General features: G+C 39.7%; 1 protein-coding gene and 2 pseudogenes across 1 annotated transcript in view; all 3 read right to left on the minus strand.

The window, feature by feature from the left end:
• The window catches only part of LOC139456417 (tetratricopeptide repeat protein 28-like), a 283,334-nt gene that overhangs the window by 51,155 nt on the left and 205,991 nt on the right, over positions 1 to 26,188 (minus strand). The gene's annotated exons all lie outside the window — the stretch shown is intronic.
• Positions 257 to 5,339, minus strand: LOC139455973 (uncharacterized; annotated as a pseudogene).
• Positions 22,098 to 22,728, minus strand: LOC139455685 (tigger transposable element-derived protein 4-like; annotated as a pseudogene).

The raw sequence follows: 26,188 nt of genomic DNA on the forward strand, positions 1-26,188 counted from the left end.
AAGTGTAATGATGGACTATCCCTCATAACTGTGTAATTCTTTCTCTTGTTTGCTGTTAACATTTTTGAATGAAATGCCTTTTGGTGTTTGCAGATTTCAAACATTCCATATTGATACAAGTTCATGCCGTTCATGAATTTTCATTCATAACATGATTAAACACGTTTCTGAGTCAGAGTCATGTCTTTTGTTATGTTTGTGGTAACTTACACACATATCACCTAGTGATCCTTATCAAATTTTGAGTAGTATATTTTCTTCTAAGGTGGTCGTATTTTGGACAAACTAACAGAAAATGAAACTCATCTTCAATCACATTTAAATCACATTGCTCACATATTCTCAATTCTCTGTCTAAGTTTCTATGCCTGCCTACTTCGATCCTAAGTCTATGAGAGCTGCATCTAAATTGTGCTAAACTTATTCTAAACCTTTTAAAGTTGATGTCAAACAAATAGTATTCTGGGGAAATTGTTGTCTTGAAAAGCTTGTAATAATTGCATTTTTCTGAACTTAAAACATGCGATGCCCATTTTTGCAAGTATATATCCTTAAGTCTTTGGCGTAAAGATACTAAAAATGAATCTGGATTGTTTGGTACACATTGATTACGCCAAACATACCCATAGCCGCAATCATTTAATAACGACTTTACATCATATACCCAATTGCGGCTTCCATGTTTTTCATACAATAACATCATATTGTAACATTTTCTAGGTAATCTATCAATAGGCATTTTAAGAATCTTGAACCAATACTTGAGAATTCTAATATGTTGAAATATGTAAAGTGGTACACGTCCACATTCACCATATACTATAACACTCGATGTAGAGTTTTTTACGCCAAGGAATCGTTTACAAGCATATAGATGGACCAGTTCAATAGTTCTGTATTCAGTATGCCCCCAGACCTCTGCTCCATATAAAAGAATTGGAGTAATTTTTGTATCAAATATTTTAAAAAAAGTTTGATATGAGAGATCAGTGAAGGTTTTCAAACTATGTAAGATTCCCATTAGTATCTTTTTTGCCTGCATTGCTGCATTACTGGTGTGGTAATTCCACGTTAATCTGCCTGTGAAGGTTACTCCCAGATATTAATAAGAAGTGACAATTTTTAACGGTTGTGAGTTGAAGAACCATTTTTCCCTACTTGATAGTTTATTTCCCTTTTTGAAAAGTAACACTTTCATTTTCTCAGTGTTCACTTGGAGTTTACAATTAGAACAGTACAGCTCCAGTTTATCTATCAAATTCTGTAAACCTTTTATCGTACTAGAGAACAGGACTATATCATCAGCAAAAAGCAACAGAAATATCTTCACAATATCTGGATGCAGCTGTATACCATCCGTACAATTTTCCTTAATTTGTGCAGCTAGTTCATTGATGAAAAAACAGAACACTAATGCAGTAGTGTACCCACCTGAATGTGTACATGAAATCATGAATGTACTAAATTTGAACAATACTTCTTAATGAGCAACCATGAATGTAATTAGAGAGAATAACTTAATATGAATGAGGTTCAGATTATATGTCTCTTTCATTAGTTGGCCAGCAGATGAAATAGTAAATTTCATTCCCAGATTTTCCTGTATACCGACAACCTTTCCTTTTATAGTCTCTGCACACAATTTCTGACTTGAAGCAAGGTTCCAAGCATGTGCATTAATTTTCAAGAGGTAAAAAATAAAAACATTAAGAGGAAAAATATAGAATTCTTTTAAAACGGTTACAACATTGTTATTGTGGGTATCAAACAAACCAATTATTATACTACTCAAATGTGCTGAGGATCACCACTGTAAAAGATAATACGTCAAATTGTGTGCACAGTTGAAAAGCAAAAGACATGATAAGCTGTACCCTTAATATCACAAAGCAGTTTATAGCTCTTCCATGTGCAAAGGCTGTAAAATATTCACTTCTTTCACTAGATGCAGATGATTGGGGAGGTGGGAGAGATTATTTCCGACGGTATGGAGGTAGTATACTTAACTATTATTTACAAGTACTTATCTTTGCACAAAGGAAAACTGTACTGTGCTTTCACTGAACTCTTATTACAGTCTATGATGTCACTTCATCACTGTGACGTTATTTCCAATTCCAAATGACGTTACTTCCGCCTACGATGTTACTTCTGATAATGATGTCCCTTCTGGTTATGACTTCACTTCTGGTCATAGTGTTACAAATGCTTGTGACTTCAGGCTTGATGCAGTTATGGACCCTTGGTCAATCCTACACTCAGTAGTTAATACTGAGCAAAAGGTCTGCTTACCTTCTGAAGCTGCTTGTGTTGGATCCTCGCTTCTTCTCCTTTTTATTAATATTGGAAGAAAACTATTTGGAGATGACTGTATTGGGTTTCTACTATAGGACCAAGGGAATATGTCCCATGTAAATCAGGTTGTACATCACAAAGACAGAAGCTAGTGAATGTGGCAGCTGGATACTACATGTGCCACTGACACGGACTCTGAGCGATCTGACAGTAATTGTACTCCAGTTGTAAGCATGAGTAAGATTTGAATAGTTCAAGACATGAATTTCTGAAACTCTAGCTGCTGTAGCAAGAGCAAGAAAAAGCTCAGTTCATGACTTCTGAATCAAGGTAGCTTTAGCAAGAGGTTCATAAGGTTCTGCTAGTAGAACAGATAGTGCAACTGACAGGTTCCATTTTGGGAAGAACATCGGGTGATCATAATCCTACAAAAGAATAGATCACTTAAGTTTCTTATGAATAGGATGATTCCCATTAGAGTGAGTGAGTGAGTGAGTTGGGTTTAACGCCCCTTTTAACAGTATTCCAGTTATATCGCGGCGTGTCAGCTTATTGTGGGAGGAAAGCCCGAAGTGATGCAGGTCTAAGACGTTTACCACTTCGGTGAAACCAAAGAGCACAGGAATGGTGCTGACAAACCTAGAAACATAATCGGGGCGAACCAGGATTCGAACCCACAGTCATAGGTTTCTGGCATGCCCAAGGGACGCAACTCTGCACAGCAAATCGCGGCGCCTTAGACGACTGGGCCACCCGTGCCCCCGATTCCCATTAGAAAGTCCATCATGCTGTAAAACAGAATGAAGTGATAATATATAGCCCTCTATGGTGCCATGGCAACACTTTATGACTGGACAGAGTTGTAAAAGGGACTCTGCCAACTAAGGATATGTTACTGTTTCATTTAACAAACCTCGTCATCGTCTCCACTGGTTGAACTTGTCATAGAAGAGGGAGGAGGATTGTCTCCATGATTTTGGAACAGCTGTTAGGTGGTTAAATGAATATTGGGAAGATTGTTGTAGAATATGTCTGACCAGGGTTGCCAAAGAAAATCTTGACAAAGGATCCTCCATAAGTAGTGGGAATATTCTGGCAAGCCATGTCCTGCTTGGCCACATTTGGGCGATCAGGGTGGTCATACAATCTGTATTCTCTTGTTTCTGAATTACCTTGTCTATGAGTGACCATGGTGGGAATGCATAGACAAATAGACTTGTCAACTCTATTTATAATGCATCTATTTTGATAGCCATCGGTTCCTGCAATGGGCTGGCATATACTGGCAGTTAGTTGTACAAATTGGTTGCAAACAGGTCCATATGTGCGGTGTCCCATTGCGATGTTATCCAGGGGCAAACACCTCCAGATGAAGTGACTGTTCTGTTGTCACTATTGTCCCTCTATGAGAAAGCCTGTCCGCTAGGAAGTTGAATTTCCCGAGAATATGTCTTGCTTCCATCTGGCAGTTGATGGAGTCTGCCAAGGCAAAGAATCATCAACGAGCTGGATTTCCGTGGTGATAAGGACTGAGAAGAGGAACAGATGAGATTTCAAAGTTTTGTGGGCATGAAACTTTAATGCCCACAAAACTTTGAAATCTCATCTGTTCATGATGAAAGATTGCCTTCATCTCTTGGCAGTTGATGTTTAGTTCCTTCTCAGAAGCATTTTAAAAGCCTGGGATCTTGAGATTGTCCTTGTGGGCTCCCCTACCCCAATCGGAGGTGTCAGTGAAAAGGTAATGTTCAGGTGTTGGCAAGACATTAGAGTCCACCAATTAGAGCTCCAGTATCAGGTTGTGTGGCAGTTGTACAAGTGAGTCTGAAGTCCAAGATCTCAGTGAGCTGATTCAGTTTTGGAGTTCACGTAATCTCACTCTCCATCTGTATGTCACATCTTAGGGAGAAGTAAGGTTCCCTAGAAGAGCCATCCACCATCGAAGAGAGCGAGTGGGACAAGCTGATACAGTGTTGATAGTCATCAATGCTTTGAGAAAACGATCTTCGGGGGGACAGAGACATCCAACTAATAGTTGACATCAGTCTCAAAAGGACACAGTGTCCTGTACTGGTACTATCTCTGACTTGGTTGGATGGATAAGGAATCAAAGATGAGTCATCAGTTGAGCTGGGCCCTGCCTCTAGGAAATCGTTCAGAAAACCATAAAGGCAGACTAACTGTACTGGGCAAAACTGATGATGGGAAATACATGGAGATAGTTGTCTTGTAGGTCAATGCTGATTAACTTATCACCTGTTCTGAGGGTTGAATGTAACAAACTGTAATGTAAGAATACCTAGGAAAAAAACAAACTGTGATCAGTATAGTGCAGTCTCAAAATGGCATGTTTTCTTGTAACATCAGCTGGCTCTAATTTGATCCAGATGCAATATTCAGCCTACTGGCCGTGATACAAAAAGAGGGTTACTTTGGAAGTGTACCTTGTATCAAGAATCAAGCAGTCAGACTTTATCTGCTTCCAACTTTAGGCAGTCTTGTGTCTGTTATAAATGCTATAAAAGGCAGGGGAAAGAAGTCACCATGTGAGTAAGACCCAGTAGGGAGGTCCATGAGATCCATGCAGTCCCTGTGCGGCTTATCCAATGCGGACCAGACAGGTATGTTCGCTGTCAATAAACCTGCTCGGATTGCCGATGGCAAGAGTCTCAGTAGTGAATACCAGAAGCTTTCTTGAAGTCTGTGCAGGACCAGCATCTAGAACGGTTGATGACTTGGTACACACAGTTTATGTGTCCATGTAGGATTCGTGCAGTGGCCGGGATGGTCCCATCATGGTGGGAAGAGTGTCCGAGCTCAGTAGACTCATAGCATGATGCCTTTGAGTACCACATGGAGACTGTGGTGGTTGGGAGTCTTGGCTGGATAAGGCATGGGAGCAGCCACCCTGGCGACTGTTTTTGTCTTTCAGGTATCTGTGCAGCTTTCTTGGTGGATGTAGTTTCAGTGGATAATGACATTACATTCTCATCCTGTCCCCCATGCAACCCCTTGGGCAGAGGGATTCTTCTAACCCTGTTCATCTTGATGTCGTTTCAGCTGCAACTGCTCACCCGATAATGTAGTCAAACATGTATCAAATAGGGACTAAGACTTCTTTTAAGAAAACAATTGTTCCAACATTCTGATGGCGAAGCTAGGGGCTCAGGCTTCAGAGTCGCAGAGGTAGGAAGTGGCTCGGCGAAGGGTAATGCAGAGATGGTGGAGAGTGACAAGTTCGTGTCAGTAGTCTTCTTGGCCGCTTCTTTACATTTAGCCTTCTGGTTCGAGTCTGTCAGCTTGGGTTGGCCGACTTAGAGAGGGTGGCACATTGGTCATATCTACCATACATCTCACATAATGGCATTTCCAGCAAGAAGCGTGTGGATCCCCAGAGATCTTGAACTGACCACATGTCATACATATGAATGGATATTCCAATGATGCCATGCGGGACTCACAACACATCACCAAACTATATGTGAATAATAATAACCAATTTACTGAAGACGACTTCCAAAATTATTTGAAATTCCCAACTAGAAAATACTGAAAAACTAGCTTGTTTACAGTGTGAAAACACTACCAAAAAGTGTGAGAGAAAATGAGACTTTGCATAGGGAAGAGCTGTAACCTGCTCTGTGATAGTACTGGTACAATGATCATGTATAGTTGACAGAAAAGAGGACTTCTGTTGAAAATCTTAAGATTAGTTACAATGTGAGTACAGCCAAATTACAGGATTATGAAAATGATGAAGTTATCATGATATAACATTTATACTAAGTTTTCATATAATAATTAGATCCACAGCAAGTGCTTTTATGAGTTATCATGGTGTAACATTTATACAACATTTCATATAATTATAGTTTAGCAAGTAACACATATCATCAGGTAAAATGCATACACAAAATAGCAGTAGTTTCAGTCATAGCTTTTTTAGATAGATGATAGTCTAAGGTAACGAGAACACATCTCCTAGACATACTATTCTATAAGACAAAAGTTATGTCTACATAGTTTAATAGATTTAAAGCTTTCAGATAAATACTAGCCTTATGCATCAAGATCCCATCTCCCAGACATAATATCTAATAAGACAAAAGATATGTCTACATAGTCTTATAGATTGCCTTGAACTTTTTATTTAAGTAAATCTGTCATCACCTATATTAGAATAACATTCAACAATTACTTCAATTTAAACTCATTTAGGATTAGCCTCCATACAATCATGTCTATAGTGATACCATAATCTCTTAACAAGCACCCAGTAAATATGTCAACAAGATCAGTGCCAGTCCAAAAAGATTAACAGGATTAAGTATTCACCCATTCATTAACCACAGGGGACACCCAATCGTGAAACAACCAATTGTATTCCTTTTTATTGTTCTAATTTTTGTTAAAAACATACAGAAGTAATAATGTTAAGCAGAAGGGGTTTGACGCTCATACCAAGCAGACCTCTCCCCCACAGGCCAGAGGGTTGTACCGACTCTCTGTGGCACCCTCAGCTATATTCTAAGATATTGTAAATTGTTCATTGTTAATTGTTAATTGTTCTAGTAAATAAAATTGTGATTAGTCTCCTGTGACTCCAGCTCTTTGCTGACTAATTCCCCCAAGAAAACCAGCACACCATTTGGAAGGTTTTGTTCATCCGAATAGAACCATAACAAGTTAAAGATATGGAATTTGCAAGATTTATGAATATCTGCTTTGAGACAACTACTGTAAATTTTGAAATTAACTCGAGTGTAAATAAATGCAGCTTAAGAGAGTTGTCTTTGTTCAGATAAATGAAACTCCGCATTTATGTCACCAAAATAACTACCAAGAATAAGACTGTCTCACTCAAACTTTGGATAGCGGAAATACCAACTTGAAAATAAACACAAACATGGTTTACTGAGCAGCAGATGTAACAAGTTTATAACAATGTCATTTAAAGAGACGGAATTACACATAGGCACCCGGTGAGTTATCACTTCTGGGGTCAAGAGTTCAACCCTTACTAGGCATAATTGACAACTCCAGCAGTAGTATAAGTAATTTGGATTCTGGACAAGTTTCACTGGAGCCATATTTATATACCTAAACTGCTACAGAGGGATTTTTTTATGCAAAAACGATGCGCACAAACGATCGTCATGAGATTAAACTAAATTGTAATGAAAATATTCTCTCATTTTAACTCATATGCATACCATTATTTTGAACAAAGTGATATTCAACATTTTTACTTAGTTCTTCGTTCATTTTACAAGGAGACCAGACTATATACTCTTCTTCGAAACAGGAAAGAAACAATTGATGACTGTATTTGGTTGGTTTGATATCACTGATATAATATATACCTTGTGGTAATTCATGCCATTTTATAATTTTGTCCCGGAGTATAAATGTTTTTGTTGACAATATTATATACTTATGTAAGCATTCGTTTAAATGTGATCAAACAATCTATTTTCAATCTCAAACCAGTTCTTTGTTTTTGGCACAGAATAATTGACACGCTTGTTGTCTCCTCTGTTCTATGAACTTTTTTTTCTCGTCTTCGCTAATACCACTGGTCTTACGAGAATTGGATCGAAACTCCTGCTTCATTGCGTTGTATTTGGTTAGTTCTGACAACACTAAACAAAACTCCTCCTCGGATATCTTACAATCAGCCAGTGCTGTTGAAATATGATCCTCAATGCTGTTCAACTTTGCTTCGACAAGTATCCGAATATTATCATGTTTTAAAGCTTTCTTTTGCAACTTACGAGAAATAAATTTTATCGCTATTCCTGCTGGTCCTGAGACTCTGGCTGCTACTTCCATACCAAGTACGATAGGCGCGGCGATTATAGTTGATAATAAACCAACACCAGCTACACTGAGTCCCATGCCAGCTGTTACAAGCGAAGTGTCAACTTCGTCGAGAGCATTCACTTTTATACTTTTTATACCATCCAAGTCTCAACTCCCTCTCCTTCTCTATTCGATGTTTTATGTCGCTTATTTGATGTTATGGAAATCCATCAACAGTTGATTAATGAACAATTGGCATACTCGTATATGCAAGGGGCCGACATATAGTTCTCAGTAGGAAGTGACAACCTGGAGACGATGGCTTGCGGTATATACAAGTTTTACTTTATACATTTAGATATATACATACAAAAGACACTTTGTGCGAGGTCAGCACATAGTGGTTGTGGTTGTTAGTGGTGTCACAATACGCTGATACATCGATGCATCACAATATTTTCTCTGACGATGCAATACACGATACAGTAGTTAGTGTATCCATTCATAAATATTTCTGTATCGATTCTAATCAGTATCTGTATCAATTCAAATCAATTTCCACATCAATATTAACGTTAAAATAAGCTGTTAGGCTATATGTTTGCAAATAAGGAAATGCGAGACCGACCCGAAAGCGTTGGCCAGCTTTACTTTACAGCCAAAGACATTCTGTAAGCTGCAAGTTCATTGGCTACTGGCTATTAGATCAGCCAATCACAGCTGCCGTAGTAGTAACATTCACAATTTCACATGTGGCTAACTTCCCGTCCCCGCTGCCATGGAAAACATTGAGTTCTCAGACGAGTATGCTGATGCTCCGTCAACAAAGTATAAAAGTTCAGTGTGGGGACACTTTAAGTTTCCTGTCTACTATAAAAACGCAGACACCGAAGATGGCAGGCGTATGGTATGCTATGAGAAAGTCGTGTGCAATCACTGTAAAACACGCATGAACTATTCCGGGAATACGACAAATTTAAGTACACATTTGAAACGTCATCATGCGTCTTTCTTGATTGATACAGATGGAAAATCAGCTTTATCTGCCGCTAAGCCGAAAAAGGCATGTAATCAGACAAACCAGACCACGTTGGCGGATTTCACAAAACGTCCTGTCAACGAAGAACGAGCTAAAGAAATCACATGGCGTATTGGAATGTATATTGTTACAGACCTGAGGCCATTTTCTATAGTGGAAAAACCAGCTTTTATCAGCCTGATCAATGACTTGGAGCCTAGATACAAAGTGCCTGGCAGAACACACTTTGCTGACAAAGTTATTCCACAAATGTACTTGGAATGTAAATCTCAACTTGAGTCAGATCTTTTGACTGCCTCAGCTGTGGCAATTACTAGTGATGGGTGGACATCACGGGCTGTTGATAGCTATATTACCGTTACAGCTCACTACATATCACAGGAATGGAAACTCATTAGTCATGTTCTACAGACAAATGTGACTTACGAATCTCATACAGGAAAACATATTGGAGAAATTCTCTCTGGTGCAGTGAAATATTGGAAACTAGAGAGGGAATTACCTGTTGTATGTGTGACAGACAATGCATCCAATATGATTGTGGCAGTCAGGGAATCAGGGCTAACTCATGTTAAGTGTTTTGCCCACACTGTTAATCTGGCTTCCCAGCGTGCCCTTAAGATTGATAGAGTGAATAGACTGTTAAAGAAGCTAAGAACAATTGTTGCCTTCTTTCACCGCAGCACTGTTGCCAATGCCCTACTCAAACAAAAACAGGGAATGCTTCAACTACCTGACCACAAGTTGACACAAGATGTGTCTACAAGATGGAACAGCAGTTTTGAAATGGTTGAATGTTATCTTGAACAACAACCAGCTTGTCTTGTCTGTACTCATGAGCAAGGATGTGAGAAAGACTGAGAAAGATGTTGTTCTGTCTGAGACTGATCTCTCTAATGCTGAAGATCTGGTAGTAGTTTTGAAGCCCAAGAAGACAATCACCACAATTTTGTGTGATGAAAAACAACCCATCATCTCCCTCATCTTTCCCTTAAAACATCAGATATTGCAGCTTATGCAGGTTATTGAAGGTGACACTGCATTTGTACGTGACATCAAGGAAGCTATTATTCAAGACATCAACAAGCGTTACATTGATGAGGAAGATTATCTGTTGTTGACCTCAGCTGTTGACCCACGCTTTCGCTCACTGCCTCAGCTAGATGATGAAAGGAAACTTGCTGTATTCAGTTCACTGATCACAAAGGCTGCTACACTTGCTAATTCTGAAAAGGTTTGTGAATTATAATACCTTATTTATTAATAATTTTTTTATAGAAAACAACAAACTTCAGCAAGCATTATTCTTTATTAACAATTTAACATGTTCATTGGTCAGTTGGTGATCACAGTTCACAAAAATAATAACTTACAATGGTACATTGAGCAATAGTAAATTACTAAATTAGTAATCTAAGTGAATTTCATTCCTAATTAATTAATGTGAAAAACACTAAAAATATCAATTTAAAGGAAGAGTTCATAATTGTGATATAATATGTTAATTTGTTTTTCTTTCAGTATCTAAATAGAGCTTTCAATGTTTTTTACTAATTTATTCAGTACCTGTTAAACATTTTTAAATGCTTTACTTTAATCATTCAAATACTTTTTCTTATCAGATAATGAAAGTGAAACAGGAGCCAGATGATGGAGTTGCTACTAGGGAGCCCGAGCTGCCTGAACTGCCAGGACCAGACTTAACCAGGACAAAGCACCAGCAGTGACACCTGTCACAGTCAAGCAAGAATCATCTGCCATGGAGGAGCTCTTTGGGGATGTATTTGTCACTCATGTTCAGCCAGCCAAGTCCACACTTCACCTGCTTGAGGAAGAAGTCAGTGTTTACAAAGGAGAGGAATGTATCTCCCTGTTATGTGATCCTCTGGAATGGTGGTGTGAGAACCAGTATAGGTTTCCCTTGTTATCCAGATTGGCTAAAAGCCTGTTATGTATTCCGGAACATCAGTCCCCAGTGAAAGAATCTTTTCAACTGCAGGGGACATTGTCACTGCTCAGAGAGCCACATTGTCAAGTGATCATGTAAACATGTTGATTTTTCTAAAAAAGAATCTTAAGCAGTAGTCATAAGTCAGTATTATGTTAACAACTTAACATGTGTGAGTACTGTAAAACTTGATCATGTTATAATGTTTCTAATGTTCTATTTGTTGTGAGAAGGAACAGTTAAAGTTGACTGTTTTATTTTCTTACCATTTATTAAAAAGACTTAAAGTTGAACTGTTTGTTTAATCTTATCTCTCTCTTCAGACAAAAATGTCGAAAAAGTGTATCGTGATACATATCGTATCGTGAGATAGATATCATGATATGTATTGTATCGTGAGGTAGTGTATCGTGACACCCCTAGTGTTTGTTGTCTTGGTACCCCGGAGCACCCAGCCTAACCCTAGCTCGGCTAAGGGTAAGACCTTTCTTTTCTCCTTTCTTTTCTCCTCTCTCAATCTCTCTGGACCAAGGCTTATATAGCCAAGGTCACCTGACATTTAGTAAGTAATAAATATAAATGTAAACAGTAAATCATCAGTGACATACTTGCACATCCTGTTCAGGATGGCAGACGGTCGATGTACACAAAAATGGGGATTAACAAATAGGATTAGCATCTAATAGCATTTAGTGATTAGAACTAAATGCCTTTATGTTAGGCTTGGCACAGTTACTAATATTATTACAGCGAAATACCTTCATTCCATGCGGCTACGTGCCGGTTTCTAACACCTTTTGTATACCTTATAAGTGTAATAAATCAATGCACTTGTTATATGCACATGCACATATATGTATATATAATGCGTCTAATGACTGTATCCAAAAATAGAATGATATTTTATTATATTTTTTTCTCATGATATACTTTTGTAATTTGCCGCCAATACATTCTTCCTGGCCATGACACCATTTAGTAATACTTATGTACTGATCTTTTACATCGTAATTATCATATTTGTTTTATTTTCTAGTTATTACAGACAAACGGAGGAAGTATTTATATATGACATATTATATGAACATGCTAACTCTCTTTTCTTTGTTTCCATGTAAAACCTTCATGGACACAGCCTACTATCTTACAACCCTAATCCAGGATGTGGAACTCAAGGCCTCCTACATCACCCATAAAACCACCAGTACAGAGTGCCAAGACAAGCCAGCTCCACATCCAGATTCCCTGATGACAGCATTTTTATATTATGTTTCCTTATATCAAAGAGACTCTATAATAATTATTATTCACTACTACCAGTTTAACTTTATACATTGTCCATCTAAGCCTTAATTATTTTATTTTACACGTTTGGGGTCCAAACTTTTTCAGACGGAGGGGAAGTTATCATGGTTAACATTTATACTAAGTTATCTTATAATAATTAGATCTACATCAAGTGCTTTTATGAGTTATCATGGTGTAATATTTATACATCATTTCATATAATTATAGTTTAGCAAGTAATAACACCAATCGTGTATCAACCAATCACATTCCTTTTTATTGTTCAAATTTTTGTTAAATACATACTGTAGGCAGGTTTTAAGCAGAGAAGGGGTTTGACTCTCTTACCAAGCAGACCTCTCTCCCACAGCCCAGAGTGTGTACCGACTCTCTGTGGCACCCTCAGTTATTTTCTAAGTATATTGTAAATTGTTAATTGTTCTTGTAAATAAAATTGTGATTAGTCTCCTGTGACTCCGGCTCTTTGCTGACTAATTCTCCAAGAAATCCAGCACGCCATTTGGAAAGGATTGTTCTCACAGAACAGTTCCATGATATATCCCTAAAAGATGGCAGCCTGCATGTGTTGTGATCGAGTCCCGGTGTATCGTCAGGCGTAATAAAGCCTCTGCAAATCAAGACAACTGAACTGTGTCTTTATCATTGGTCCAACGAGGTTGGAAACTTGGTGTCAGAAGTGGGATCACGCAATCTATAGAAGCGGAGGTAGGCCAGATTGTTTCAAACTCGAATCAACTACGAGCACATGCAATGGCTGGACTTCCAAAGGGACCTGAGCTCAAGCTTTCGGGGAATGTGGCTGAAAACTTCAAGAACTTTGAAGTTAGGTTCAATGACTATTGTATTCAGGCGGATTACAGAAATCTAGATAAAACCAAAATACTGAACAAATAGACTACTACAAGAAGCCAAAATTGGAAATATCGTCGCTGAGGTCGGCGATGCCAGATGAAGCACTACAGGTCGTGAGATACACTATAGAACCTCAAATAGTAGAAGAAGATAGGAATAAACCATGGGTATGGATGGAAAAGTTACGTATTTTCTACACAGGGACCGTCGGTAGTTGACTGATGACAGATAGATTCAGATTTTGGAATACTAATCAGCTACCACACGAAACAGTACAAGAATGGGAGGTCAAAGTCAGACAATCAGGTAGCTTGTGTGCCTATGCAGCAGTAGGAGATGAAATGTGTTGTGACAAATTTGTATTTGGTCTGCATGACAGCAACGTTAGAACTGAACTTTTAAAGACACACTTGAAATCAGACAATAGTAAAAAGTTATTGTCAGATGTTGTCAGTGAAGCCAAAGCCCTTGAATCTGCACAGAAGGCAAATAAACTTATTAGTGAATCATCCAAGAATATTGATGAACAGGTACACTGGACTCGTCTCAAAGAAATGAAGCTGAAGAGAGAGCCAGGTACATGCCATTGGTGTGGAGATCGCCGAGGCCCTCATCCATGGAAGGTATGCCTAGCAAAAGGAAAAGACTGTGTGAGATGTGGGTTAAATGACCATTTTGCCAGGGTATGTTTGCAAAATCCTGACAACCCCACTTCTTATCCAAGACAGGGGCAACAACAAAGTAGAGGGAACCAGGGTCGTGGTAGGAGAAATACAGGGTACGTAAGGGACACAAACTAGCGTGAAAACCAGGACAAGGAAAGTTGAGGTACAAGCAAAAGTCACCAGTCAACTCATCAATTAGATGCACAATGCCACTACACTGATGACTATGAACAGGGGGATGAGTACAAGATATACTCACTAGAAACTCAGCAGGCATATAATGTAACCACAAACAAAATGGGCATGAAATACTTTGTCTACCTCTCAACATCAACATCAGGAAACAAGTTTACACCAGTAAAGTACCAGATAGATTCTGCAGCCACGTGAAATACCATTTCCGATCAGACTGTTAGAGATATGTTTCCAGAGGCAACTATTCAAAGATCCCCATTCATTTTGCATCCTTATGGTGATGCAAAGCCCCTTCACCTGTTGGGACAGGTCAGTTTAATATGTGAACGAAAGAACTAGTTTGAACTTTTGACATTTCAAGTACTTCCCCATGATCAGTTGAAAGGAAAGCCAGCTTTACTTTCTGGCCAAGACAGTGAAAAACTTGGACTGATTGAAGATTGAAGCTGATGAGGTATTTACTTTAACTTCTAAAGTACATGATGTTGCAGATGTTACAGATGGTGGAGACTTACCTGGGTTTCAGGCACGCAGACCAGACTGCTGTTCATCAAATCTTCAAGACTCAAATGAATCCATGTGCATGGAGGAAAAGAAACAATTGGAAATTATAGATCCGAGTAGTCTATGTGCATGCAATCATCTTGAGACTATACACAGCAAGGTGCCTGGACAATGCACTATGCCACCTCCAGCACCATCAGAGCCTATTGTAGTACCAAGGAAAAGGATGTTACCTCCACCTGGTCAACTCACTAAGCACAACGTGCTGAAGGAATACCCAGAAAATTTTGAAGGGGTGGGGTCCCTGGGACCTCCAGTTCATTTCAAGGTGAAAATTGATGTTGTTCCCATACAGATGCCAATACACAGAGTTCCTGTAGCGAAAAGGGAAAAGGAAAAGATTGCAATTGATAAATATGTAGAAGCTGGTATACTAGCAAAGGCGGATGAGCCAACACCATGGTGCTCAAATGTTCTAATTAGAGAAACTCCAAAAAAGTTCAGGGTATGCATAGATCACAGTCAAACTGTGAACACCTGAGGAGTTCCAAATAAGACTATCTGCTGCACTAGAAGGTCTTGATGGAACCATATTAATGACTGATGACATACTCATATACGGTGAAGGAAACACATATGAGGAGGCGGAACAGGATCATGATCAATGCTTTATAGCGTTAATGGACGCTTGACGAAAAATATGTCGTGCCAACCTCCTAAACTGAAGTTCAAAATGAAGGAACTGAAATTTGTCGGCAACATAATTACTGACAAAGGAATGAAAGCGGACCCAGATAAGGTTGCTGAGATCACAGAAATGGCTCCTCCACACAAAAAGGCTGGGCTCCTGAGATTCATAGGGATGGTCAACTACTTATCACCCTTCTGTGAAAATCTGAGTGCAACAATTCGCCCTTCACAATGCTCACACAGGAAGGTGTGCCATTCTCTTGGGTGTCAACACAAGAAACTGCATTCAATCAGGCCAAACAACTTAGTTACTAAGTTATTATGACCTGCAAAAGAATGTGGTACTGCAAGTGGATGCTAGTGAGGAAGGTCTTTGGGGTGCCTTACTTCAGCCTGATGCTAATGGAAAACTTCATCCAGCGGCATTCACATCCTGCAGCATGAATGCATCAGAACAGAGATATTCCCAAATTGAGAAGGAGTGTCTTGCGATAGGCAATGCATTTGCCAAGTTTGACCAGTGGCTGTACGGAAAGGCAGACATTGAAGTACATACTGATCATCAGCCACTGGAAACAATCATGAAGAAGCCACTGAACAAGGCCCCTGCAAGGCTACAAAGAATGTTGTTAAAACTACAACGCTATCACTTCACTGTCAAGTAGAGAAAAGGGACATCACTTCATCTTGCAGACACACTGTCACGAGCAGCACTACCAACTCCCATCAATGCCAAGGTGACATTGAAGTATTCCGTCTGGAACTAGAACACGAATATGATGAGCACAATCCACATCTCCATTAAGAAACTGAAACCAGACTCCCGAGAGGAAACTGCGAAAGATCCATTGATGTCTCAGTTGTACACACTGATAGGTCATGGATGGCCAGATGACAGAAACCTACTGGATCCAGCTTTGGCCTCCTACTGGGGCTATAGAGATGAACTTAGCATCAGCAATGGGATCATATACAAAGGTTTACTTGTGATGATCCCAAAGAGCATGTACAGAGAGATGCTGGAAAAGATACACTTGAATCACTTTGGAGCTGAATCAAACATACAAATGGCTCGAGAGGTCCTCTTTTGGCCTGGGATGAGAAACTCTATTCATGATATGTGCAGTGCGTGTGGAATATGTGCACAGTATGGAAATGAAGCACCCAGAGAACCCATGAAGTCTTTGCCAATACCCACCATGTCCTGGCAAATTATAAGTCAAGATTTATTTGCCTTTGAGAAAAAGACTTACCTTGTCACAGTTAGTCACTTCTCTGACTGGATTGAGGTTGACGAATTGGATGATACTCTCTCCGCTACAGTGATAGCCAAAACAAAGGCTCATTTCTCTCGCTATGGGATTCCGAGTGTGTGTCATACAGACAATAGACGTCAGTTCATCAGCAAAGAATATGAAGACTTTGCTCAGCAGTATTACTTCAAGCACACAAGGTCTTCACCATATCATCCACAAGGAAACTGCTGTTTCTTGTTACCTTCCTTCCCCCACACCCTGCACTGATCATCGAGCCTTTTGTGGATGTTACTGTTAAAGGCACAGGCTCATATGGGGTGTTGGACTTCCTCATTGACGTGTCTTTCAGGAGAACTGCATCCCCTTCCTTGAAACTGTGTGGCTTGACATAAGCCTTTCTGTCAGCATACTGCTTCATTGCATGTTTAGCTGCCATGTCTCTCCGTCTCATTTTCCTGTTTCTGGATTTTGATGACTTGGACAAACTAGGCAGACGATTTCGCAGATTTCTGTTAAACATGGCGATTGCTGGAGGAACACCTGTTGACGTGTGTGGTGTTGTCCGGTAAGACAACAGGAATCGATACATTTCCTGTTTCCAGTTTTGTCCTTGTGCAATAGCACCTTTAATGCACTTTTTGATGGTACGCATGAAGCGTTCAGTTTCTGCATTGGCTTGCGGCCATAATGGAGTTATTTTCCGATGTTTGAATCCAGTGTGTTCTGCCTATGTACTGAACTTGTAGCCATTAAATGGTGGGCCGTTGTCCGTCTTGAGCTGATGTGGTATCCCAAACTCTGAAAAGATTTTCTCAAGTCTTGGAATTACATTGCGACCAGAGATGCCCTTAAGTATGTCTACAATGACATAACGTGAATATTCATCTTGCACCACCAGCAGATATTCACCAGTTGATATCTGACCGAAATCAGCACTAAGCTCTTGCCAGGGTCCATCTGGCAATTCTGACATTTTGAGGGGTTCACGTGCTGGCAAATCAGTTGTGATTTGACATGTCATGCAGTTTTTAACCACATGTTCCACCATATTGTGCAATCCACGAAACCATATCTTCTCACGAAGCAGGGAAACTGTTTTCACGATGCCCTGGTGACCAGCATGAGCTAGATCAACAGCTTGTCTGTGTAAGCTTGGTGGCAACACAATTTGAGCACCTTTCAACAGTATTTGATTGTTCATGGTGACAGACAGTTCATTACGACACTTGTACAAAGAGTCATACACCTTGTCTACATTATTGCTTGACTTCCAGTTGCCTGTGTTCAAGGCCTGAATAACAGCTTGTAATACTGGGTCATTCCTTGTTGCCTTAGCAACATGGTCTGTCGTCATGGTTTTAGGGATTGCTGTGGTAACAACATAGTTAATGTATTCTTCAGCAATCTTCTCTTCTCTATGACTTGCAGATTGCTGGACTGGATGTCTACTAAGATAATCTGCCGGATTATCTGCTCCTGGTCTGTAGACAATCTTGAATTGATATTGCTGAATCCTCATCACCCATCTTTCAATTCTGGGAGGTAACGATACCTTTGGGTTCCCGAACAGTGTAGTTAATGGCTTATGATCGGTGAATATGGTAAACACTGATCCAAACACATATATGTGAAAATGTTCACAAGACCAAGTGACAGCCAAAGCTTCCCATTCAGTTTGAGAGTACCTCTGTTCTGTGGGTGTGAGTGATCTGCTTGCAAACTGAATCACTTTGGGTTTTCCATCTGAATCTGGTTGAGTAAGCACCGCACACAAACCAACAGGGCTTGAGTCAACATACAGCTCTGTATGTTTTTGTGGATCAAAGAAACTCAGTGTTGTCGCTTTACACAGTTCAGATTTCAGGTTGTCAAGGGCTGTTTGGTGTTTCTCTGTCCAGTCCCACTGAGCATCCTTGCGAGTCAGCTGGCGGAGTTCATAGGTGAGTGTCGCTTAATTTGGAACATGACGAGCACCACAGAAGTTCATCATTCCAAGCAAGCTCCTCACTTCCGAAACATTCTTGGGTGGTGGCATATCTAGGATTGCAGACAGTTTTGCCTGGCTTGGTGTTATGCCGTCAGCACTGAACACATGTCCAAGAAACTCAATGGAATGCTTGTTGAAAACACACTTGTCACTGTTTAAAGTTAGTCCCATTTCACGGAGATGTTCAAACAAGGCATGTAGATTTGTGTCATGTGACTGTTGATCACCCCCATGGACCAGAATGTCGTCACTGATATTGATGACACCATTCCAACCACTGACAGCTTGTCTAATGGTTTCTTGGAATACTTCAGCAGCACTGTTGATTCCAAAATTCAAGCGTTTGTACCTGAATAATCCAAGGTGTGTGGCAAAAGTGGTGATATACCGGGATTCTTCGACTAATTCAAGCTGGTTATAACCCTGATTAAGGTCAAGTTTGCTAAAAACTTTAGCCCCTGTGAGAATAGTTGTGAGTTCTTCCAGTGTTGGTGAGTTGTGTCTTTCTCGCTTTATGGCTGTATTTGGACATCTCATGTCAACACAAACTCTCACCTTGCCAGGACTACTTGGTTTAGGGACTACCACTAAAGGAGACACCCAGGGTGTTGGACCTGAAGCTCGTTCAATGACGTCACGTCCCAAATCAGATTTGATCTGGGTTTCTATGTCCTTCCTGACATGAAATGGTACACGTCTGTACTGTTGAGCCACTGGTTGAACATCTTTGTCGATATGCAACTGTACTTTCACATCTTTCAGCTTGCCGAGTCCCGTGAACAAATCACTGTATTCTGTTATCAGATCTTCAGATTTGCAAGAATACACGGATTCATGTATTTTTAGCAGATGAAGTTCCTGTGCCATTTGCCAACTCAACAAACACTCATCAACGTCAGATACGACACATAGTTTCGCTTCAGCAGATGCGGTCTTCGATGCAATCGTGGCTGTGAAACGTCCTAGCACATGCACTGGTTCCTTCTTTCCATAAGGAAACTCCTTTGTTCTGCATTCTTGTAGATTGGGTTTAGGTCGGAGGGACTGGTACACAGTTTTTGAAATTGTGTTGATAGATGCACCTGAATCTGCTAACATGATAACAGGTTGTCCATTAATCTTCATGGTGAACCTTGTGACAGAAAGACAAACTCATCTTCATCAGAAGTCTCTTCCCCGCAGTCATCAACCATGCGAACATTCTTCAAATGCCCTCGACCACGTGGTGCATTTGTATGTCCATCTTTACACGCATTGGCAAAATGATTTGATTTTCCACATTTCACACACTTTTTTCCAAAAGCAGGACAGTTTCTCTGACCCCCACTATGAGGCCAAGCATGTCCACAATTAAAACAAGTTTGCTGTTTCTGTGACTTCTCATGGTTATCAGAAGTTTTCTGTGGCTTTCTTTTATGGTGCTTATGGGTCATGGCGTTTGCCTGGTGAGTGTTCACATTTTGGGATTGAGTGGAGGACTGAATTTGTTTGGAGTGTTCATGTGTAAGTTCTAGAGTTCTGGCATGAGTTAACAAATCAGCCAATGTCATGCCTGGGGTACTCAGGCCTTTCCCACGAACTTTGTTCGACTTGCAACCAGCTATGAGTTGAGATTTTACCTCCGCTTCAATTCTATCACCAAAATCACATGTGCTTGCATGCTGTCTCAGTTCATGATAAAACTCATCAATTGAATCCGACTTCTGTTTTAATTGACGAAAGCAATATCTCTGGAATTCCAGATTAACTTGTGGATTGAAGTGATTCGTTATCGCCGTGACAAGCTTTCCAAAATGTGTCTCATTGTCAATAGGGGTTAATTCACCTGCCGGTATCGCATCAACGATGTCATTCAAATCGTCCCCAGCAAACGATAATAGCAACGCTTTCTTTTGCCTGTCATCTGTGATGTTATATCCGACAAACACATTGTTTTCCAATCGGGAGCGCCACTTATTCCACCTCACTAACTTCCCATCCGACTTGCAGTCAAACGGAGGATAACTTGGTAACGATACAGTCACCGGTCCCGCGGACGCAGGCGGTTGACGAACCTCACCGTCTTGATTATCTGCCATCGCTCGTCGCCAATATGATGTTTACAAGTTGGTAAACTTGTATGCAATTAATATGAGTCGATGGACTCGATGTTCGATGGAACAACGTGTTGAAGAAAACGCAACACAGCGGTAACCATGCTTGATTGTTTACTTGCTATCCCATAATATTGTACAAGGGACATAACCTCGGTAATACTGCTAGTAAACATACCGCTAAACAAAAGGCTAAACACTACATCCGTGTATATGTGACACCAATTTGGCCAATTTTCGTGTATGTATGCTAGTGTGGTGGTTTTAGCTATGTTTGGGTCGGTTTGTTTATTTGGCTAGCTAGTGTTGTGTCTATTTTGGGTATTTTGAGTTTAGGGGTGAAGATATTTGATTGTTTGCAGTTTTGTTTAAGATTTTTAATTTGGTGTTCATTTAGGTAGTTTGTTATTCTTTGGGATATTGGGGTAAGTAAAGGGTGTTTACGAGCTAGAGCTTGGTTTTTGGGGCTGATATTTTGGTTTATTAAGTTTTGGACGAGAGGGTTTGATTGGGACGCGGCTCAGAAATTTAAGCTTAGCTGTTCCCTGAGTAGACTTAGTGGCATTTCTCCTGAAGTGAAGCGTAGGAGGTGCCATGTTGGGTGAGTGTAATTAGCTTGAGAGCCTGATATTGTATTGAGTCACGTTTTTTAGATAGAGAGTTGTTTAGGGTGTTGTATATGGCACAGTCGTAGTCTAGTTTTGATCTAATCAGTGATATGTAGAGAGAGAGGAGGGTATCTTTGGAGGCTCCCCAGTTAGAGCCAGTTAGGCATCTTAGGGTGTTTAGGTGTTTGCTGCATTTAGTTGTTAGGTTTTGGATGTGAGCATCCCTGTTGCTATAGCGGTGGTATGGTCATTTGATAAGACCTGAGAAGAGAAAACACTGATTGCAATTGCTCAAGATGAGGTTCAATTAGAGTTAAGCCCTCATATAATGTTACAATAGCAATGACTACTCCAGTTACAGATGGTAAAATGTTGGAAAACGCAACGTATCATTCAGCGGTGGTCAGCGGCTTGGCCGTTGGTTATGCCCATATGGCTAAAATGATTACTAAAGCCACACCATCCAAGCTAGATTTTAATGGTTATGAAACAGGTATGATGATTCTTCATATAGGATTGGCAATGGCTACAAAAGATATGCTCATCAAACAAGGGCTGATCCCAGAAGACATAATGAAGTACAGTACAACACAGATATAACGAACTACTAGGGACCAGAGAAATCAGTTTGTTATATCCGTTGATCGTTATACACATTTTCGCTCGGAAATGTCCGCCATCTTGGATAAGACAAAACACAATACACACGTAACTGCAGCATTAATTGTATTAGCAGTGATCATTCAATTGATATCAATTTACAACATTCATTTAATAACATTAAATTCATAACATTTTCTGAAGATTGTTATCAAATACATGTACAAAATTTAAACATATTCATCATTTTTCAATTTACATACGAGATGTGTAGTCTGTGATTTTACTTTGGCCTCGTTTCGCTGACTGCATTCTTGAAACGGCATCGTTCAGATCCGCCAAACTGTCAAAAGAGGTCATGTCTGTTGCTTTTTGCGTATTCAAGAAGAGCTTTAGTGTTTCAAGCGCCTTATTTGCATCGGCAAAGGAGGGTGGGGCTGGTTCCACGAAGTCAATCCCATCTTGCATTTCCTCATCGTCAGAATCCATTCGACTAGTGCCATCGCGCTTGTCAACAATTGACTGGATAAGGTCGTCATCGCTCGGACGTTCGGCAACAAGAATATCTCGGTCGGCGTCTATGAATTCTTGGAGTGTCTCTTCGGATGGAATGTCTGTGACATTCTTTAATTCGGCCCATACATCCCGGAGGTCTGATAAGGGAATGTCATCCGATTCACTGTCGAATTCAGCTACACCATCCATCTAAACAAAGCCACCTTTCCTGAAACAGTTCTTTATCGATGTTGCATTAACATGCCGCCACGCTCAATGTACCATCTCGATTGCATTCAGGATGCTTATCGTGTGATCTTGTTTCTTCTCAAAACAAGATATCATGCTCGTCATCATCTGTCGCTTATAATGTTGCTTCAGATTAGCGATAATCCCCTGGTCCATCGGCTGGATCTTTGATGTTGTGTTTGGTGGTAGAAACACAAGTTTAATGTTTGTCAGATTGGAAACAGCAGGGTGCGCGGGGCAATTGTCTACAAACAAAACAATGTTACGCTTTTGTTTGGCCATGCTCTTATCAAGATCTCGCATCCAATCAGTGAATATTTCACCTGTCATCCAAGCTTTTGTGTTGGCACGGTAAGTTACTGGCATGCTTCTCACATTCTTAAAACACCGAGGTTTCTGGGATTTTCCAATGACAAGCAATTTAAGTTTTTCTGTGCCCGTCATATTGGCTGCTACCAACAGAGTTATTCTGTCCTTCGATTTCTTCCCCCCACTACATTTCTCAGATTTTAGATGGAGAGTTCTTTGGGGTGTCAGATTATATAAGATTACATGTACAGGTAAGATTAACACAATGCAAATTTAACAAGGTTGATCCGTCACCGCTGATTGTATTGATTCGCCGCTGATTGCATACAGCCAACTGTCAGTGACACTTGACACTGAGTGAGATTTCTCAGTTCGCTATACACGTCGCTAATAAGTGATAAATGGGCTTGTCGGTGATCAGATATCAGTTCGCTGTATCCGTTTGTTCGCTATATCCGTGTTGTACTGTAATTAAACATTTGAATATTTAATATTATTGAACATTTGAATATTTTATATTCATATAAAACATTTGAATATGGCAACAATTGCGATGATGGTCGTTGGAGCTATTGTTAATGCTTAAGCTTACTGGAGGAGTAATTATTTATTTTCTAGTATGAGAGGAGAGGAGAAATTTGACCCAATACCGAGACCAACAATAAGTCAGTTTTATACACCGTCAGAGGCTCAGAAAGACCGCGAGATAGCGTTTATAGTTTTTGAGTTGACTAGTGTGTCCATATTTAGCTATGTTCTATTGCGTATCAACTATTGCTGTTCAGCTATGATGGGCTGACTGTTGTCTGTTTTTAGCTACATATAAGCTATGATCTATTACGTATCAACTAATCTATAAATAGCGATGACAACTATGGCTCACCAGTGGAGATGTGATTTGCATTTAGACAAATGATATGATAGATGTATAACCATGAATCTGTGCAGATTTACACTCATAGGGAAGCCGATTCAATGCAACCGACGTTGTGTGGGCGTTTAATGTGGGATCCACTCTTATTACATCAGACAGGGAAATATAAATTATGTTTGTTCTGTATGTGGGATAGGGGTCAAAGGTCATTATTGTTTATGTAAGAAACACAGTGCTGATAGGGTCAGGACCCAGATTATTTATGCTAGGAAGAGAGATTACATCAACAAGAGGAATAGGTTGGGGAGAATACGTGTTTAGATATATGAAAAACAACCAGTTTGAGATTTGACTCATTTTGCATATGCCATTAAATCACAATGGTTTTTGTCAGAGAGTTGAAGGCTTTGGCAAAACAATGTGGTCTACATGGTTATTCTCGAATGAGAATAGCTGAATTGATTCATTTACTCAGTATGGAATACAACAAACCCCAGACTGTTAGAGAACTCAAAGCTCAAGCGAAAAAAGTGAGCTGAGAGGTTATTCTCGAATGAGAGAAACTGAATCGATCGCTTTACTAGATAATAATAAATAAATTGGCGATGTTAATAAACCCACTGTTGTTGATAATAATGAGTTAAAATTTATACCCACAGCTGGCGTGGTAAATATCTAAGAGGTTGGAGTGAGTGAGTTTGGTTTTATGCAACTTTTAGCAATATTCCAGCAATATCAATGCAGTGGACACCAGAAATGGGCTTCACACATTGTACCCATGTCGGGAATCGAACCCGGGTCTTCAGCGTGACGAGCGAACACTTTAACCACTAAGCTGCCCGACCGCCCCTAAGAGGTTGGAAGATGGATATTAATTCCAACATGGATGTTAATGATGTTAAGCCCATTGTATCAAGCAAAATTAATGAGGAGTTAGATGATTTAAATAGTATAAAATACCAGCTGGCAGTTAACATGTCATTGAGTAAAAGTAACGCAGACGATAGCACTGAATATACCGAACCTTATTTCCCAAGCAATCCAGAAGTTATTACCGAATCTGATACTATAAGCACATCATTAGATACATCAATTCAGAGGATACAAGAAACTTTAGAACGCTGGACTAATAGAGGTTCAGGTTGGGGTGTGGATAAAATTGATAGTTTATATTTCGATATAGCAAATTATATGCCTTAATTTCAAAGGTGGATCTTATATAGATTTACCCCCATACCATAAAAAGTAAAAAGCCATAATTAATGTAAAAAATAAAGGCGATGACTGTTTCAGAATGATGATAAGACCTGCATTGTTCCCCGCAGATTCTAAAATTGCAAATAGACCTTCTAGCTATCCCCAAAACGACGGACTCAACTTCGATGGTATAGACGAACCTACACCAATCTCGCAAATTGATAATTAATTTCATAGGTTGACTAGAACTGTTGTATGCAAATTAGATTGCATATCTGGGACGCAAGCAAACTATTAGCCAATCAAATCGTGTAAAATAATCACATGATACATTCTTGCAAAATTTGATAAAGTTCTATGTTTTGATGTTTTCTGTGCACACAAGTCACAATGTCAGTCAAAAGGAAATTTATAGGTTTCACTTTAAACTTTGACTTTGAAACCCTAGCTATGCGGAAGCCTGATCATGTAACTCATTGTTATTTCGACTACCGAACCAACCAATCACTCATAGTGTTGATTCTGAAGACGGCACTTGCAGGACATAATTTGTTTTCATTTCAAAGAGTTCAATGATGTAACTTTGAGGTATGTTGATGTTTTAACAAAGTTTTCTGACAAATCTGATAACCAATAAAGTCATGTATAACTGGACCGGCCATGTGTATCTACGTTCTTAAATTATGGAAGAATAAACATGCTAAGAACATGAAGACAACGGTTCATTTCATGAAGTGATGAATACTTGGCTGATTTTTCATTTCAAGTTCAACCCTTCATGCACCTGTTACGACTATCCAAGTTTTCTTAACAGTTTACTTTGTTCAATCGTTCACCATATGAATTTAATTACCAGTTGATTACTGGACAAAGGCCCATCTGGGTCCCCCTGCGGGTGGCTGTGTCTGGAGCCTACCAGACAGATCAGGAAGCAAACTTTCCGTTCATTGTTTTTACTCACGGGACAATGGAGGCGAATTTTTAAAATAATGAAGATTCTGTTTGGGGGAGAAATAACCCATCATGCGGGAGACTGGGAGATTTCATCAAATTGCGGGAGTCTCCCGCAAAATGCGGGAGTGTTGACAGGTCTGTATTATACGATCAAAAATCAAAAAAGAAATATTTCTGCAAAAGATGCCTGCATGGGTACAGCAGACAAGACTGCAGAGGTGTTGGACTGCTATCAGGATTGATATGCCTAAAGAGGGAAAAAATATAC

This window comes from Haliotis cracherodii, unplaced genomic scaffold (assembly GCF_022045235.1).
Source record: "Haliotis cracherodii isolate W230 unplaced genomic scaffold, xgHalCrac1.p SCAF_11, whole genome shotgun sequence".
NCBI lineage: Eukaryota > Metazoa > Mollusca > Gastropoda > Lepetellida > Haliotidae > Haliotis > Haliotis cracherodii.